General features: G+C 47.0%; 1 pseudogene; it reads right to left on the reverse strand.

Annotated features, from left to right (window-relative positions):
* Nucleotides 1-4,447: 4,447 nt before the first annotated feature.
* LOC129701557 (uncharacterized) lies at nucleotides 4,448-9,861 on the reverse strand (annotated as a pseudogene).
* Between the last annotated feature and the right edge of the window lie 884 nt (nucleotides 9,862-10,745).

Raw genomic sequence — 10,745 nt, forward strand, 5'->3', positions numbered from 1 at the left:
ACATTCAACTCATCCACCTTATTACAAATGCTCCTTGCATTGAGACACAAAGCCTTCAGGCTTGTTTTTTACAATGCTCTTATACAATTATGTTAAAAAGTGGCCCTTTTTGATTTTTGCCCTGGATTTGTCTGCCTGCCACTTTTACTTTTCACCTTGCTACCTATTGCTTCTACCCTCATTTTACACCCCTCTGTCTCTACGCTCACACATTTAAGAAACCCTTTCCCTTTAACTCCATCCTCAACTATCCCATTCAACACCCCTTTAGTAAGTCTTCAGTGGGTCTTTGTAGCTTTCAATTCATTTTCTGGCCTTTGAAACGTGATACTAAATCTAAGCAAGAAAGCATCAGTTATATTCATACACTTCAGAATCCTTCTTCTATCCCCTCCATCATAGTGTTTCTTTTATTTACCACTAGTAAAATGATTTACACTCAATTTTACTGCGCTGTCAAGGAACACAGTAATTCAAGATCTGATAAACATCATATCAAATTACAGCTGGAATGGGCATGGTCAAACACAAAAATCATCTTTTTGCCTGGCCAAGGTGTTGTGTAGTAATTATCACTGTGTCTGGCTCCGAGAGAGGTTCCCTTCTCTCAGATCCCCCACTGCTCTTTGTTTGGTCTCATGGTATGGTGAGGTGCTTGTGGTGAGAATGTCACAGAAATAAAAAGTTCCATGTTTAGACATCAAATATATCATGCTGCTATGGAGATTGTAATTACCGCTGTTTCACTCACCAAGGGGGAGGCTATGTGTAATATTTCTGGTATTACAAACTAGGCATTTCTTTAAGTACATGATTTACGCAACATCTAATTTACGTTTTTTTGGGGTCAAACACAGTTATTTAAGATATAAGTCAACAAGGAGTCTAGACAGAGGACACTTAACAAGCAAAATAGATGTGGTCTGATGGGAAATGGGAGAGGAGATGGCATCTGTCTCATGGTAAACTCGTCCTGGGTCTCGGTCGTGGATGTCTTATCCATCACTGGCTCTCCTCACCTGGAGCATCAAGTGGTGAATTGCCGTATCTCGTTCTACCCATGAGAATTCACCTTCATTGTCTACGTCCCGCCCTTGGCAGATATTGGGCTAGCACTTGAGGGATAATATGCCTCGGTCAACAAACCAGGTGGAGTAACCCGGTGCCTTCTTCATCAATACAGAGGACTTCAAGAAGGCTGGCTAGAAGAAGACACTTCCATAATGTCATTGGCACAATCTGCTGCAGCACCAGATAGTCAGACAGTCAGACTGAAGAAGAGTCTTGACCCAAAACGTCACCCATTTTCCTTCTCTCCAGAGATGCTGCCTGTACCACTGAGTTACTCCAGCTTTACACTTGACTACTGCTGCTCAATCATCCGAAATGCTATCCCTCCCCCTACACTCTGGAAAATTCGGACCATCCTGTGTATAGGCAGCAACTGAAGAATGCAACTCCAGTGAAGCCGATTGGCCAGGGGAGGCAGATTTGTGACAGTTTAGTTTTGTTTAGTTTAGTTTAGGGATACAGCGTGGAAACAGGCCCTTCAGCCACTGAATCCGTTCTGTCCAGCGACCCCCGCACATTAACCCTATCCTACACTCACTGGGGGCTTACACATACACCGAGCCAATTAACCGACATACCTGTCGGTTTTTGGAGTGTGGGTGGAAAACGACGATCTTGGAGAAAACCCATGCGGTCACTGCGAGAACATCCAAACAAGTACTGGAAGGAGATCAACAATCTAGTTGAGAAGTGCCAGAACAACAGCCTTTTTTTTCTCAATGTTAACAAGGAGTTGATTGTTGACTTCAGGAAAGGCAAAGCCAAGGGACCATGCATCTGTCTTCATTGGCAGGACACATGGAGAGAGACAATAATTTAAAGTTCCCAGCCATAACCATCTTTATTGAAGATAGACACAAAATGCTGGAGTAACTCAGCGGGCCAGGCAGCATCTCTGGAGAGAAGGAATGGGTGACATTTTGGATCGAGAACCTTCTTCTGACTCAAATTCAGATTCCCATCTTTATTGATCTTTCTTGGGCCCAGCACACGGATGCTATCATAAAGAAAGCTTACTTACTACTTACTCAGAAGCTTCTAGTTACTCAGAAGTTTGAGGAAATTTAGGATGTTACCAAATAGTTATGTTACAGTTAAATATGACATTGGTGAGGCCACATTCAGAGTATTGTGTTCAGTTTGGGTCAGGTAGGGTGCAGGGGTAACTTTTATACACAAATTGTGGTGGGTATATGGAACAAGCTGCCGGAGGAGGTAGTTGAGGCAGGTACAATCACAATGTTTAAGAAACATTTAGACAGGTATATGAATAGGTGCATGAACTTTAGAGGGATATAGGACAAAAGCAGGCAGATGGGAATAGTGTCGATGGAGCATGTTGGTCAGCGTGGGCAAGTTGGGCTGAAGGGCCTGATTTCCATGCTGTATGACTCATTGACTCTATGACTCTAGTCTGTCGACATTCTAATAGTGTAGACTAGGGGGTATGCTGACTGGTTGCATCACAACCTCGTTTGGAAATTTGAATGGCCAAGACCAAATATGGCTGTCAACTTTGCTGGCATTGCCTGGTTCATCACGAGTATTGACCTCCCACCATCGAAGGGATCTACAGGAGGTGCTGCCTTAAGAAGGCATCTAATATCATCAAAGCGCCCCATGTCATGCTCTCTTCTCACTGTTACCATCGTGAGGAAGCTGCAGGAATCTGAGAACCTTTCCCTCCAGGCTGATGATGGAGCTTCTTCGCATTACCCATCAGATTCTTGAAATACCCTGCACAACCCTAACCACAACCATCCCTCAACCACATTAACCCAACCAAATCACTAAGGACTTTGAACTACTGTGGTTGCTCTATGTACTTTGTTTTTTTCCCAGTTTCCTTTACTTAGAATAACTGATAATCTATTGTAATTTATTGTCGTTGTTGCATCTAATGTACTGTACCTGTAAAGCTGCAGGGAGTAAGAATTTCATTGTTCTGGCTCCTATCCAATGCATATAACAAGGATGACAAAATACTCGTAACTCTTAACTGTTAATCAGTGCTTTCATTGTGATGATATTTGACGGTACACCTTACTGGCATCTCAAAAATGTTAAAAAAATACTACTTTGATGTCAATTGTGTCATGTCAACTGTTGTTATATGTGTTCTGGCAACTTTTGGTCCACAAAAAAGCACTTCCCTTAACCTTTTGGACGTGGACACTTAAACTACAAAGGTGGGGCCAATGTGAGGAAACTGACGTGAGGAGGGGAGAACAAAGGAGGACCTGGTGTGGGATACTTTGTGACTTTGTCGGCATCCTTTATGTGGCGACTCTTTGCATACCTTGGGTATGCAAAACAAAGAATATCACTGTGACTTGTCACGTGTGACAATAAAACATAAAGTATATGTACTTTCTTTTAGAGATACAGTGCGGAAACAGACCCTTTGGCCCACGTGTTCGCACCGACCAGTACATTAAACCATCCTGCACATACTAGGGACAATTTACTTTTATGCCAAGCCAATTAACCTACATACTTGTACATCTTTTGAGTGTTGGAGGAAACCGAAGATCTCGGAGAAAGCCCTCACGGTCATGGGGAGAACATACAAACTCGGTACAGACAACACCCGTAGTCGGGGATGAACCCGGGTCTCTGGCACACCAAGCGCTGTAAGGCAGCATCTGTACCATTGTGTCACCGTGGCCTCCCATTATGTTTGGAAATTTATTGTGAATAAATTGTCCATATTACTGCCTTAAATTAGCAATGATTCCTGAATTAAAATCAACATCACTCTGAACAATCTGATTTGACCTTTTTGAGCTTTATCTACTTGAAATTTACCAGGAAAAAAATCTCCCTTAAGCCAGAATTGGCTCAAACAGTAAAACAGAATGTTCCCAAGCAAGTTGTTGTGTATATCTGTAAGATAGCACCTTCCCTTTTCTTTGGGAACAGAAAGCTTAGCGTTAAATTATTGATACAACCCAATATAACACCGTAGACTTAGACTTCAAGTAGAAATATTTCAAGATCGTGTTGAGGTTTGGGTCAAATTGAATCCTGTGCCCAATGGGTCTATAATACTGATCGTGTGGGATGAGGGTTGGGTAGAGAAATAGTCAAGAGTTATAAATTGCCATTTAAATTATACTCTTTGAAAAGATTACAGCTGCTGGTGGCTCCTGACTACTTTATTACTTTATTGCTGGGTGTCTGGTATTTAAGGGATAATGTAAGGGGAAAACGTGCTTTCATATTTTACCCCAAGCACAAATTTTGTATTATTCTTTTAATTTGATTTTACCTTGTATATATTCAAACTTTTATTAGTTCAGTAAAACAAATACGTGGATTTAAATTCATAATTTAATTTCATGCAATAAACCCATGTCTTGACTAATCTTCTGGAGTTTTTTGAAGATGTAACTAGGAAAATGGACAAGGGAGAGCCAGTGGATGTAGTGTACCTGGACTTTCAGAAACCATTTGATAAGGTCCCACATAGGAGATTAGTGGGCAAAATTAGGGCACATGGTATTGGGGATAGAGTGCTGACATGGATAGAGAAGTGGTTGGCAGACAGGAAACAAAGAGTAGGGATTAACGGGTCCCTTTCAGAATGGCAGGCAGTGACTAGTGTGGTACAGCAAGGCTCGGTGCTGGGACCGCAGCTATTTACAATATACATCAATGATTTGGATGAAGGGATTCAAAGTAACATTAGCAAATTTGCAGATGGCACAAAGCTGGGTGGCAGTGTGAACGGTGAGGAGGATGCTATGAGAATGCAGGGTGACTTGGACAGGTTGGAGGAGTGGGCAGATGCATGGCAGATGAAGTTTAATGCGGATAAATGTGAGGTTAACCACTTTGGTAGCAATAACAGGAAGGCAGATTACTATCTAAATGGCGTCAAGTTGGGAAAAGGGGAAGTACAATAGGATTTGGGGGTCCTTGTACATCAGTCTATGAAAGTTAGCATGCAGGTACAGCAGGCAGTGAAGAAAGCGAATGGTATGTTGGCCTTTATAATAAGAGTAATCGAATATAGGAGCAAAAAGGTCCTTCTGCAGTTGTACAGAGCCCTAGTGAGACCACACCTGGAGTATTGTGTGCAGTTTTGGTCCCCTAATTTGAGGAAGGACATTCTTGCTATTGAGGGAGTGCAGCGTAGGTTTACAAAGTTAATTTCCGGGATGGCGGGACTGTCATATGCTGAGAGAATGGAGCAGCTGGGCCTGTACACTCTGGAGTTTAGAAGGATGAGAGGGTATCTCATTGAAACATATAAGATTGTTAAGTGTTTTGACAGGAAACGCTAGAGGCAGGAAACATGTTCCCGATGTTGGGGGAGTCCAGAACCAGGGGCCACAGTTTAAGAATAAGAATTAAGAATAAAGAGTAAGCCATTTAGAACGGATATGAGGAAACACATTTTCTCACAGAGAGTGGTGACTCTGTGGAATTCTCTGCCCCAGAGGGTGGTGGAGGCAGGTTCTCTGGATGCTTTCAAGAGAGAGCTAGATAGGGCTCTTAAAAATAGCGGAGTCAGGGGATATGGGGAGAAGGCAGGAACGGGGTACTGATTGGGGATGATCAGCCATTGTCACATTGAATGGTAGTGCTGGCTCAAAGGGCCGAATGGCCTACTCCTGCACATATTGTCTATTGTCTATTATCTTGATGGACTTTGTAAGAGGTAGGATAGGGACCCACAATCCCGTCAAGAACTTCAAATTCTTGGGCGTGCACATTTCCGAAGATCTTTCCTGGTCCCAGCTCACCGATGCAATTAGAAAGATTGCACATCAGCGCCTCTACTTTCTGAGAAGATTACGGAGAGTCGGTATGTCAAAGAGCACTCTCTCGAATTTCTACAGGTGCACAGTAGAGAGCATGCTGACTGGCTGCATCGTGGCTTGGTTCGGCAACTTGAGCGTCCAGGTGCGGAAAAGAATGCAGAAAGTTGTGACCACTGCCCAGTCCATCATCAGCTCTGTCCTCCCCACCATTGAATGGATATATCGCAGTCGCTGCCTCAGAAAGGCTGCCAACATCATCAAGGACCCACACCATCCTGGCCACACACTCATCTCTCCGCTACCATCGGGTAGAATGTACAGACACCTGAAAACTGGTACATCCAGGTTCAGGAACAGCCCCTTCCCCACAGCCATCAGGCTATTAAACTCACCAACAAACAGACTCTGAACTGTAACAGCCTATTGCACTTTATCTGTTTATTTATGTGTATATTGAATTGAACTGAACTGTTCTGTATTCATGCTTATTGATACAAATATATTGATAGATGCTCCTGAACACATCATCAGTGATGTAACCTGGGGTCATTGGGTGTTTCAGGTCTTTCAACGTCAGACACCCTCACCCAGGCGACCCAGCCGTGGTTGATCAGACCGCAACTTGTGTTCAGGTGGCATTCGCTCCTCCCCATGGACCTCCTCTCCTGATCCAGAGCCATCTCGAGGCCTTCTCCACTGCCTCTGTGGTGTTCTTGATGGCCCTTCTCCTCGCCACTCCGTTGATGCCCAGTGCACTCAAAGCTTTGTAGAGCGATTGCCCTACAAAACCTCTGCAGCCAACCTCAATGGGCATACACCTTGCCTTCCAGCCCTGCTTACGGCAGTCTATGACCAGCTCTTCTTATTTGCCCATCTTCCTCTCATGGGCCTCATCCAGACGGTCCTCCCATGGCACTCTCCGTTCCAACAAGACGATGTCTTTGGTCGACTCTAAGACCAGGAGGATATCTGGCCTCAGGGTGGTCGTGGCAATGTGCCGTGGGAACTTCAGCTGTTTCACCAGGTCTACGGAAAGCTGCCAGTCCTGCGCAGTCGCCAGGATTCCTGACTGATTCCTGGCTGCTGTGGTTCTTGGCAGCTGCACTCCGGCCTTCACGAAGGTGATCATCTGGGTGGTGGGGCGTTCTCGTCTGCAGCTGCTGATTCCCATGCTGATGGCTTCTGCAATGGGTTTAAGAACCTGGTCGTGACGCCAGGTGTACCGGCCCTGCCCAAGAGCCTTTGGGCAACAGCTCAGGATGTGTTCCAACGTCCCCTTGCCTGAGCATTGCGGGCAATCTGGAGATTCCGCTTTGCCCCAGATGAAGAGGTTCGATGGGCTGGGCAGGACATCATACACTGCCTGGACCAGGAACTTGATGCGCTGTGGTTCAGCCTGCCAGAGCTCAGTCCATGTGACTTTGCTGCCTCAATCCAACTGCTCTGGTACACCTCTCCTCCTCCACCACTACCCTCACTTCCACCTGGACCAGCCTGCGCCTCTCCTTCCCCTTGGCGTTGTCAAACTGGGGAGATGGGAAGATTCCCAGGCCTGCTCTTCCCCGAGTCACTGCTCCCACCAGGACTCTGTGGCGTATCCGAGACTCTGCTTGCAGCACGGCTTCGCCGGCTCTCCACTTCCTCCCAGTTTTCACCTCCACCCCTGTCTGAGCCACCTTGGGGTCGCTGGAGTCCCTGTACAGCATCACCTCTCTGGCCCGAGTCACCTTGAACTCCTCCTCCAGGGACTTCAGGGGCAGCTGGAGCTTGGTGTTATTTCCGTAAATGGCAATGCTGCTAAGGCTCCTGGGCAGTCCCAGCCACCTCCTGAGAAAGCTGCTGACTTTCCTCTACAATCTCTCTACGGTGGATATTGGGACTTCGTAGACAAGCAGTGGCCAGGGTATCCTTGGCAGGATACCATGCTGGTAAATCCATGCCTTGAACTTGCCGAGAAGCCCCGACCGGTCCACTGCTCGCAACCAACTCTCCAGCTCCTGACAGGTTGCCTGGACTGATGCTGTATCCTTCAGGCTGCTGTTAAACACCTTGCCAAGACACTTCACTGGCCTTTCGGAGACAGTTGTGATTGGTGCCCCTTCGATGCTGAAGCGGAACCTGTCCATGACTTTGCCCTTCTTCAGCACCAGTGACCTTGATTTTCCTGGCTTAAACCTCATCCTTGCCCATCCAATCAGTTTCTCCAACCCCTGCAGGATCCACCTGCCTCCTGGCACTGATTCAGTGGAGACAGTCAGGTCGTCCATGAAGGCTCTGATTGGTGGTTGGCGCATTCCTGACTTGGTCCGAGGGCCCCGGCACTCTGACTCAGCAGACTTGACGATCATGTTCATCGCCAAGGCAAAAAGGATCACAGAGATGGTACAGCCTGTGATGATCCCAACCTCCAGTCTGTGCCACTCTGATGTTACTGACCCTGATGAGACTCTCATGCTGAACTGGTTGTAATAGTCCAGGATGAGATCTGCCACTTGGCCCCCGGCACATGATGCTTGGCCATGACTGTCTGGATCAGCTTGTGCGGGATGGAGCCGTAGGCGTTGGCCAGGTCAAGCCAGAGCACTGTCAGGTCACCCTTGTTCTCCCTGGCTTCTCTGATGAGCTGGGTCACCACTCCCGTGTGCTCTAGACACCCCGGCACTCCAGATAAGCCTCCCTTTTGCACTGAGCTGTCGATGTAGCCATTGCTGGAGAGGAAGTTGGTCAGCCGCCTCGCCACTATGCTGAAGAAGATCTTGCCTTCAACACTTAGCAAGGAGATGATTCTGAACTGATCGATCTTCTTGGAATCTTCCTCCTTTGGGATCCAGACTCCTTCAGCGAATCGCCACTGCTGCGCCACTTTTCCTCTCCTCCAGATGACTTTCAGGATCTTCCACAGCCGTTTCAGTAACAAGGGGCAGTTCTTTTAGACCCTGTAGGGGACTCGGCTCGGGCCAGGGGCTGAGCCAGAACTTGCTCTCTTCACAACGTCCTGGACCTCTTTCAGGAGTGGCTCTCTACTACCAAACTCCTTGATGGGTGGAGGTGGTTTTATCAGGATGTTGCACTGGCCCAGCTCCTGCTGCCTGACGGGGTCACTATAGGTCGTCTGGATGTGCCGGTCGATCTCCTCCTTAGAGCATGCCAAACTCCCACTGCGCTTCTGCCCGAGTAGTTGTTTGGTGAAGCTGAAGGGGTTGACTATGAAGGATGCTCGCTTCCTGGCTCTTTCCTTTCGGCGTCTTCGGTGCCACTCAGCTCTATGGAGGGTCATCAGCTTCTTCCTCTGGATGGTTCACAGCTCAGCCAAGGGGGGACGTTGCTCTTCCCTGGCCTCTTTATACTGCTTCTTGAGGGACTTCAGCTCCTGCCGGATCTTGTGGATCTTTGTTGCTCGTTGGTTCATGGTGAAAGGTGTTCTGGCCGGCTTCTTCTCCACTTCTCCAAACCTTTCCACTGCTAGGCTGATGATGATTGTCGTCATTATCCGCAGCCTTCAGTCCACGTCTCCCTTCGCAGTTGCTTCTAGCACCTTGTCGACGTCCTCGTCAAACCGATGCCAGACTGCCGTCTTGCAGACCTGAGGCCATTTGACTCGAACCTTCTCCGGAGAACTGTTCCGAGGGACTAGTTGCGCCACTTGGAGGCTTCGGGCTCTATGGGGTGATTCCGGGCCCGGCTCCTCCTGCGCCTCACCAGGTAAAATACCTGTGCGTTGTGACACTCCCTGTCCCTCCAAACACTTCATCCGGGTCTGGTGAATCTTCAGGCCTCGGCTGTTCTTGCAAACCTTACCACATCTGCATTTGATACTCATAGTCAGTTGTCCATTGCCATTAGTCGTTAACCTTTGAACCGTCCAATTGAGGCGCTCATCCTCCCCCCCTCTCGGGCACCCCTGGGGGTATTTTTCCATGTGTTTTTCTGTAGCATGATTTGGGTCTCCTCCTCTCAGAGGATGCGGTTTGGGCTGCCAACCCGCCCCGCCCCGCTTGCCGTCTTCCCGAGCTGTCCACTGTCTCTCCAGTCGTCACCACCCTATTCCTGGTTGTCAACCAGTCTATTCCTGGTCGCCACTGGTTTCACCAGCACTGTGATTGATACAAATACATCGATAGATGCTCCTGAACACATCATCAGTGATCAATATCCTGTTGTGCTTCAGCAAGAAAGAATTTCATTGTACTATCTGGGACACATGACAATAAACTCTCTTGACTTGACTTGTCTTGCCTTGACTTGATGTCCAAAAAAGCAATTTAACGCATTTGTACCATTAATTTAGCCATTATATGCTTGCCGAAATACCTGACAATGCCTACTGCCCTGTTTGGAGCATTCATTACCATGTTAGTTTGACTTTAGCAGCTGTTTGATTTTTTTGGCACATCCCTCCAGTTTGCTCCAGGACTTTTGTCATTAGTAACCCTGGCTTCACCTTCTGTCATGTCCTCTGAAGTCCTTCAATTTTTACCCTTGCCATTTTTCTTTCAGTCGTCTTTAAAATGTTTCTCAGATCATAGGTTTAAGGTGAGGGGCGGGGACGGGGAAGATTTACAAGGAATCTGAGGGGTAACTATTTTACACCAAGAGTGGTGGGTGTACGGAACAAGCTACCAGAGGAGGTAGTTGAGGCAGGTACTATCGCAACATTTAAGAAACATTTAGACAGGTACATGGACAGGATTGAGTTTGAGGGATAGGGCCCAAATGCAGGTAGGTGTGACTAATGTAGATGGGACATATTGGTTGGTGTGGGCAAGTTTGGCCACTGGCCTGTTTCTACGCTCTATGACTGTGAATCTACAATCAATTTTTTGGACACTTGTTTTACTTTGGTATGTTCCACAAGTGGCTAATGTGAAGATTTCAAATGGGTGCCAATATTGTAGCAATGCGGCA

Source organism: Leucoraja erinacea, chromosome 1 (assembly GCF_028641065.1).
Source record: "Leucoraja erinacea ecotype New England chromosome 1, Leri_hhj_1, whole genome shotgun sequence".
Classification (NCBI taxonomy): Eukaryota; Metazoa; Chordata; class Chondrichthyes; order Rajiformes; family Rajidae; genus Leucoraja; species Leucoraja erinaceus.